The 9,095-nt window shown below is 41.9% G+C and overlaps 1 long non-coding RNA gene across 1 annotated transcript; it reads left to right on the top strand.

The window, feature by feature from the left end:
* The first annotated feature begins 585 nt into the window (after positions 1-585).
* On the top strand, positions 586-6,204 carry LOC146820860 (uncharacterized). The gene is made up of 3 exons (XR_014962632.1): positions 586-676; positions 4,319-4,408; positions 6,069-6,204. It is a non-coding gene; the product is annotated as an uncharacterized LOC146820860 (long non-coding RNA).
* The last annotated feature ends 2,891 nt before the right edge of the window (positions 6,205-9,095 follow it).

Below are 9,095 nucleotides of genomic sequence, written 5' to 3'. Positions count from 1 at the left end.
TGTGATCAAAGAAGCCTGTCTTAGGCACTCAGATCAGAGTTGAAATCCTTGGACAACCTTAGCCACCTACAGTTGCCACATTGATGTTACCTCCATCCCTGCTAGCCCACTCTGGGTGCTTCATCTTTATGCCATGATTGCAAACGGCTAGAAACCACCTATTTTGTGTATTTTCACCTTAATCCTGCATCTTCCTTATGGTTCTCTGCACAGAAGGAAACGATGTCTGAGTTTTCCCCATAAATAGCAAAGACATATTTTGCTTGACCGCTCCCAAGACACTTCAAACATGCCTTGTTCAGGCTTTGTTCAATAGGTGGGCATTCTAAAGCTTTCTTGCCTTGCCTTAAAGCATCAGCCCTATGAACAGAAAACTGCTTTACGAAACTGAATTGGTTTTTCTACAATATTTTTCATTCCTTTTTGATAGTGGCAAAAATGTGTTTTGGTCCCGATATATCTATAGGTCGTTATTTCAAAAGTCTATTACATGTCAATAGAAGAACTACAAGCAGGTAAAAATAAAGGGTTCTGTTGTGACTGTTGGCAGTGGTCTTGCCTCACACTTTTTTTCAAATCTTTACAGTTGCCAGACACACGCACCTCAGATGAAACACACGAGAGCAGCATCACATTGGTGTGTCGCCTTATAAATCACACTTCAGGAAGGCAGAGGGTAAGTGATCAGTGGACAGGTCCATGTGTGAGTGTTTCCTTTCTCCCCTCCCAGTGTAAGCTGTTACAATTCTTTATCAGTGAATTGTCCTAAAATCTTCTGCAATCTTGTATACCCTTCCAAATGATTAAGGGCCATATGTAGGTAGCCTAACATTTACCACTTCATAAATACCGAATTTTACCGATTCGGTATTTATGAAGTGGTAAATGCTATGTAGGTAATCCATCGGTAATATTTACCGATTCGGAATGGGTCGGTAATTTAGAATCGGTATTTACCGATTCGGTAATGGTAACTGGCTTCCCATTGATTCCTATGGGCCACCCCTGATTCCTGCATGTGTGCACATGTGGCACACATACATGCCCTTAGGGCATGTATGTCTGCCACATTGCACACTTCAAAGTGCAAAGAAATGCTTTTTTACAGCTATTCGTCATTTACCACCAACTTTTAGTTGGTGGTAAATAACAAATCCCCACAACAACCACACACTCCCCCTACATATCATTTCAGGATTCGGAATTTACCGAATCGGTAAAATTACCGAATCGGTAATTTTACCGATTCGGTAAATTACCGAATCCTGAAATGTGCCCCCTACATACCAAAAGCCTGAATACCGGTCGGTAACGGGATATTTACCGAAAATCGGCCGTTGCCGACCGGTATTGGGCTTCCTATATATGGCCCTAAATCTCTTAACTATTATTTTCTCTGCAACACTGAAATTCCCATTAAACTCTAATGAGCAAGCAAAGTTTATGTGGTGTGTTGAGTGGAAAGAAGGGAGCTGGGCAGTGCCATATCGACAAAGATATTGCACTGCTGCCATCTTCCCAAGTGCTCGTTCTCCTTAAGGTTGCCTAGCAACATGCAGAAACATTTGAACCAGAAAGGTTTTGTACAGAAATGATAACCCTCCAGTACAAAATCCTTTGCTTAAACTTACTTTTAAACTTTGCCACTTTGTATGTGTTCTATACACACATGCAATGATAGAACAGTTTGGAGAAAAAAGATGTTCTCCGACTTTGTGCCTTCCTCATGGAGGCGTATTTGTTTTTGGTGCAAACTAATGTCTACAACTGTTAGTAGATGGGGCTCTGTGCTAAATTCCTAGGGTAATTACATGGGAACACCCATGTACAATCCATGAAACACCCCTTGACGCAAAGCAATGCAAAGTAACAAAAACATCTGCTTTGCGTTATTTTTAGTCAATCTTCCACACAAATAAACGTTTGCACTGAAATGTAATACTTTATCGTGACTTTACACCAGTGCACATCTCTTTTTGTGACTTTGTACCAACACAAAGCCTTGATAAATCTGACCCTACATTCTTATTTTATCTAACTCAGACCAATGTCATCTCCATCCTCCAAGCCCCAGATAACCCCGTCATTCTTACACCATGATTCTTGAGAAACTTTTATGTTTATTTGTTAAGTTAAGCAATCACTTCATATCAACTGTTTCTAGGCTTCTGCAAGACACGTCTTATTGCATAACATTCTTATTGTTTTAAATTGTATTGCTAAGCGGTTGTGAAAGCAATAATTTGATCAAGGTGAGTTTTGAATCCTGAAGGTCATGTTACTAGTGGTATTTTGAGTGTATGGATGGAGGATATTGCAAAATTGAAAGCCAGTGACTCTGAAGTGTTTTCATTGGTTCCAGTGACCATTAGAAGATTGATTTCTTTAAATCTTAGGGGCATAATATCAAGCACAGCGTTAAACTTATCGCCACTTTAGAGGCAGAAAACTGCCCCTAAAGTGGCAATAATGGGCTTGATAATATGCCGCAGAGAATTCCAATAGAAGCCCATGTTGACACCAGATCATGGGCTTCTATGGGAATTCTCAAGGGCATATTACCAAGCCCATTATCGCCGCTTTAGCGGCAGTTTTCTGCCGCTAAAGCGGCGATAGTTTTAACACCATTTCTTGATAATATGCCCCATAGATGGTATGCTGGTGGTGCATGATTTTATTCTGTAGGTATAAGGGTGTTGAACGTTAATGGCAGTTGAAGGTTATGCAAAGGTAGACTATTTTATTGAGGCGTAATTGGTATATGCTTTTCTATGTGGACAAAAGTGTGACTGGTGAACGATGAACGGCAAGTTTCAGTTGTTCATAGTACTTTGGTTTGTCAGGAGGAGTGATGTATAGGAAATTGTCGTAGTAACATTTACTGATGTTCCTACCTCCATGGGTGGTATGTTTTGGGATGAGAGGTAAGATCTTTTCGAGGAGCTATATTTAGTAGAAAGTGACATTGACCACTGCTTCTGTCAGTTGAGACTGTGGTTTGTAGCTATACAAAACAATGAATCTGACTTTGGTTTTTATGGAACAATGTCCCCAAAGAAGGTTGGGCATGTCAGAGTGCCAGTATTTGTAAGGAAGTGGTGTCTCAGCACCAGGATTTCTGTTTTGGAGCCATGGAGTGTCATCAGCCTGCTCGGCGTCATCCACATCTCTATTGCTTTGAGGTCTTCTGTCACATTGATGAATTGTTTTGTGTGACCTGCAAGTAAATCTACTTGTCATCCTGTGGAAGGCAAGGCTGTGGTTTTTAAGTCCATGCGGTTGTCAAGTATTTATTAGAAGGATTAGTATTAAGGATGATGCGGTACTCTTCATGTGACCTCGCAGGGTGGGAGAATTCAAACAGCTGCAGCGGAGTGGTCACTGATGCGTGCAACAGACCAGTGATATAAAGATGAGCCAGAGTGGTTGAAAATAATCAACTTGCTTTGGAAACCTTAGCTGAATCTCACAAGTTGACACAGATATTCACTGCTGTAGCTGCTGTTCCATGTTTTAAGCAGAATTCCGATTTATTGTTATGTAAAAAGTCATTCCTAATATTGGGAAAGGTTGTCAGCTTTTGCCGTCATATTTTGTTGCAGAGGGTGGTGCATTAATGAGTCCCCTGTTACTGAATGAGTTTTAATTTTCCTTGATAGTGTGATTGCATATGAACTTTGTAAGATAATATCGCTCTTGCATCAGAATGAACATTTCTAATGGTGAAAAAGCAATGGAAAGAGGTGTAAACATACAAGAAAAAATGGCAATTGAGTTAGAGTGGGCCTTTCATTGCCTGTAAGGAAGAATCCCATTCTAATGTGATTCATCAGTGTCTAGGGTGTCATAAGTTTCAATGTGGGCATGTAATTGGTTGGTGACAGCTTGTCCAGCAATGGTATCTTTTATCCCTTTAGTTTCCAACTACTGGCCTACCCAGATGGCTGGTCCAAACTGGGGTGGCGTGGTGAGCAAAAGAATGATGGATTTAACCCAGATCTTTGTGAATGTTTGCATTGTTCAGCATTCTGTCCATCATTTGTTACTTTTGCCTGCCCAATTAAGCAGTCATAGCAATGCTTATGTGCTACAAAATCAACTGGCATTGTACAGGCTACATACAATCTAAAGTGGGTTCTGCAAACAACATGACAAAGGAGAGTTTACGGGAGCCTCCAACTCTTCTGCAGCTTATGCAGAGCAAACCATGGAGACTAGAGAAAAGAAAGTGGTATTTTGGGGGTGGGCAATATGCTTATTGACAGTGGCACAATACTTTGACTGAGTGTTTCCTCATTCTCTTTTTGTGTCTTCACAGCACTCACTGTGGCATGGCACATCTGGGATGTTCCAGAGGAGCAGCCCTGTACTTTTAAACCAGATCTATTATGTTTCTGAGAGAGAAAGGGTAAGCAACAGGGAATATCAATGGAGGGGTGTGAGCCATATGGTTGATCTTTTGACTCCCATCTGCATGGTTTGTTGTTGTCCTTCAAAATGGGTGTCCAATATCCACCCTCATCTCACACTACCTGCTCCTCCCCCAACAGAATTTAAGTGTCTAATCTCTAAACTAAAATGGCTCCATGACAATCCTGTTCCCCACTGTTCTCACCACATTGACATCTCCTCCATCCTTCCAAGCACTGTCTAGTTAGCTCATATTTACATCAGAGTTCTCGCCTTCCAGCGCCCACTTCTTCCTCTTCTTTCCCACCTTTCCACATGATAGACAGACTTATTGACTTTGCAGGGCATGTTGATGCTTGTATCCATATTATAGATGGATTGTGAAACCTTATTTTACATATGTATGATTTATACACCATTTAAAAAGGACCACAGAAAGTTCAACTGATCTTAATTCATAATTGCCTTTTTTTTTAAACTATTTGTACACTATCATTAATACTCTTACAATAAACTACAGAGGAAAATGGTTTTGTCTCAAACATACTGTGATATTGTTCACTTAAAAAGTAGTGAGAACATATGAGCTTCACAAAGAGAAAAATTGTGTGGAATAGGTTTTCACCAGTGCAAATTTCAGTGGTAAGGCACTGAGTCTGTAGCACTTTCTGAGATTAGAAAAGTAAGCTGCTGAATCATGAGATCAAGTATCTCCACCCATCCCATACTTTTCAGGCCCTTATCACCCTGCTATTTCCTTGTAACTACCAAGCATCCTTGGTTCAGGCTTGACTAGCTACTCCTGTATAGGGTTAAGTCTTTGACTTCTGAGAAGTGTACTCCTGGTTTTATGTGGATAAATCCTTATGCCTGGCTTACAAAGCTTTGCATGGGACAGGTCCCTTGTTCCTGAAACAACACTTCACCTGGCACCATCCAGCCAGAAACTTAAGATCATCACAGAGCAAGCTCGATGGGGAGGCAGAAATTTTGTTCTGAGCACAGTGTAACTATGGAACTCTCACCCTATGGACATCAAACTCAGCCCCACATTAGTCTTCTTTAGAAAATCACTAAAAACCTGACTGTTTTACAACTAAAGCCACAGTCTCTGTTATGCATGGCAAACCTTTTTTCCCACACAGCGCCTAGACATCCTTGGCATTCGTGCGCTATATAAATATAAAGTCAAAAAACAAATCATAAACAAGAACTACAAATCCCAGAATGGAAAGTTAAAAACCTACACCATAGCAGTTAGTTATGCATAGATCTGGGAAACTTGACAAGGAGCTCGGAAGCCTGGGGAGCTCTGCTGTTCAGGGTCTATACTGTAATAGTGTAAACATTGGTACTGAGTTATTGTGCAACTGAGCCCTCATAATGATCATAAGAATTCAGGACAAATGTTAACACCTATCCTGTTTTCACTTGTGAAGGAGGTGTATTGAAAGCCAAATTAGTTATAACTCTTGCATGTACGTATTGAAATATAAGTAATGCAATTGTCAATGCAGTTCGTGAATCACTATTGCTGTTTGGTCATGATTATCTTATGTCAAGGGTTCAAGTTACCTACAAATGTACAAATGTTTTCCATTTTTCTTTAACCCCCATCTGAAATTTATATTTATGTTTGTGTATCTTTTTCTTTGCAGGCAACAGAGCCTTTCTCCCAAAACTAGTCTGCTTTGCGCAGAAGCATGCTGCACAGATAAATAACACCATTGACAAGATGCTTATTACATAATAAAAATAGGGCTGTCAAATGTATATTGTAAAATTAAAAATAACGTCAAAAACCATATTAAAAAATAAAAAAGTTTATTGCTGTCTACATGTGATTCCTACTTGATCCTGTTTAATTGATTCTCTTGTTCACTGGGAGCCAGTGGAGTTGTCGGAGGTTGTGCGTGATGTGGCTGAGGCAGGGTATGTCGAGTCGTGAAACAAATAGAATGGGGGACCGGGAGCATAATTAGAGAAAGGTCCAGTACCCGTGCTCCCTCAGAATACAGTGTATATACTAAGAGGGTAACTGTTCCTAAGAAAATGAGAAAAGTGCTGAAGAGTTGGTATGTGTGCTGTTAGTGCGGTCGGGTGAAAGTGAGTGTGGGGAATTTCTCCTTTAGAATATAGTGCCCTCACACACCCTTTCGAGTGTCATGCTTCATCATCGGGCGTTGCTCCTCGTGGGGGTGGCGCTGCAGTCCCCCATGGGCCCCGCAAGAGGGCTCTTTATCGGAGATCTTTTATGGAGACGCCGCAGTTGTGCATGGGGGTGTGTGGGCCTATAAAAAGGGAGGTGAGTTGGTGCGTTAAAAATGCTATGTGGAGCCCAGAACCTAAGTTTTTATTCACGGCTCCGTGTAGCAAAGATTAAAAATGATCCTGGAGCTCCTCTTTGGAAAAAATGGTTGAGGGCAGGTGTGCAATTAACTGCTACTCTCAGGATGGGTGAGTGGAAGTCCTACAAATATGGGGTTAACATGTTTCGCGCATTAATGCTGGTCCTTAAGGGATCCGTTAGCGCTTCGTCAGGACCGGATATAAGGTGAGAGAAAAAATATATATAAAAAAAGAAATTATAATCTAAAGACAAGGTTCCAGGGAAGTACAGTACTCTGAACCTGTGGTACCTTAGTAATAAAGGGATAAAGCGTCCACGCGCTGATAGTAACACCTTCTTTTAGGAACCTATACCCAACCTGGTGAGATAAAAAAGACACACATATGGACAGAAAAGAGACAAACAAAACATATACTGTAATTCATTTTTCCAACGATGGTCAAAAAATCGCATGTTGTGTTTATATTGCAAGTAAACACAGTAAGTGTTCATTCAAACAGGCATGCTCACAATATTAACATGCAGGTAAAACGACCTGGTGCCGGAGCGTCATAATCCTTGTGCAGTTGACCGCTGTGTTGGGGTACATGTTCTATAGGCAATTAACAGTGATCATGTGCCTTGTAAAAACAACCCCTCAAATGGCCAGCAGCATGTGAAAATAATTCTACAACAGAACCGTGTGAGTGATTCAGTTTCAATGGTGGTAAGAGATCAGAAGACAAATGTCTGTAGATACGTATCGTGTAAAGAATACGAGGCAAAGCTGGCGGTGTGTCAGTTCCGTGTGGAACTTATACGTGCTACTCCCCAATATGTGGGAAGTGGTAGTCATGCTAGATCTGAAAGCGATGTGCCTACCCTTCTAATACAGGGAATTGGCTCCGACGGCGCCTCGGAGACGGCAAAAAGAGAGACTGTGAAAAGGAGATGTAATATCAGTACACCGTTGCAGATGGTGTTCGTAAGTCGGAAAAAGATAGCCAAATCTATAGTGGAGAATATATACTCATGAGTGCTCGATTGCCCAGGGTGTGGAAACCTACCCCTCCTCCGTGGTGCGCCGGGATTGATAAGGGAGGGTGGGAAGAAAGGTCTTTTAAATACACTTCCTAATTGACTCTAGCCTGGTGGTGGGGGCGGGTCTCAGCTTCTGAAAGTGACGCGGTGACGTTTGTAATCACGTGTGCGTGTAGTCACGGCTTGGCGTCTTGTATCGATGGCAATCCCGTGTGAAAGTGACGCGGTGACGTCAGTATACACGTGTGCATGTAGTCTCGTATCGATGGCACACCCTTGAGAAAGTGATGGGAAAACGGCGGCCATATTGAAAGGGTTGTATCGCATCGGGGGACAGAATGCCTACAGATGGTGTATATGAACAAGCCAGGTGTAATAACGTGCAGAACGGATAGTCAGTGGCAAATATAGGACAGACAGTAATTCTGTGTCAAGGGCATGGTGATTGTTGATATATCCCTGATACAATGCAGTTGTTTAGCAGCGAGTGTGGATATTTGAAGTTGCTTGGTTCTTTAGATTTCGGATGATGAACATATCATGAATCTTGGGATAGAGATCAGGAGAGGGCCATTAAGGTCATGGAGAAGCCAAAAGAAGGGTTGTAGGGTCCTTTCTGCAGAGTTGTGACCCGACCCTCGTCTATGTGGTCTGATTAAGTGTCAGGTTAATTCGACCCACGGGATTTCGTCGTTAAGGCCTATGGTGTCGCATCTCAATCTATGAACCCATCGCTGTTCTTGCTTAAACAGAGTGTGTTTAGTCCAGTTGGGATTGGAAACGATGATGGTCCATCTCAAACTATTCGCAGTCTGTCCTTGTTCTGCAAAGTGTGTAAGTAGTTTGGTGTTAGTTCTGCCTCGTCTTATTGTGCTTTTGTGCTCACCAATGCGTGTCTTGACTGCTCTGGTGGTCATGCCCACATATCTCTTATTGCAAGGGCATAGTATTGTATAGACACAGTTGGTGGTATTGCAGTTCGTGTGCCTGATTTGGCGCCAAGGTGTTGTCAAGCCCAAGTCGATTTCTTTTGAAATCGTGGTTTCTGCACAGGTTGAGCAGGAGCTGCAAGGGTAATGGCCTACTACTGGTGGTAAGGACCATAGTGTAGGTTTACATGTTAGTTGTGGTTTGGGTCTTGTATGTACGAGGTGATCTCTTAGATTTTGCGTACGTTTGAATGCGAAGAGTGGCGGCGGGCCTGGTTCGAAGGTACCCGAATTCAATATGGCCCAGTGTTTCCTGAAGACCTTCTGTATACTGTTGGAACTGGGCGTGAATGTGGTGACACATGTAATGGTGTCTAGTTCAGATT

Source organism: Triturus cristatus, chromosome 6 (genome assembly GCF_964204655.1).
Source record: "Triturus cristatus chromosome 6, aTriCri1.1, whole genome shotgun sequence".
In the NCBI taxonomy this organism is placed as follows: domain Eukaryota; kingdom Metazoa; phylum Chordata; class Amphibia; order Caudata; family Salamandridae; genus Triturus; species Triturus cristatus.
The sequence above is the reverse complement of the archived record's forward strand: the minus strand, read 5'-3'. Positions and strand labels throughout refer to the sequence as shown.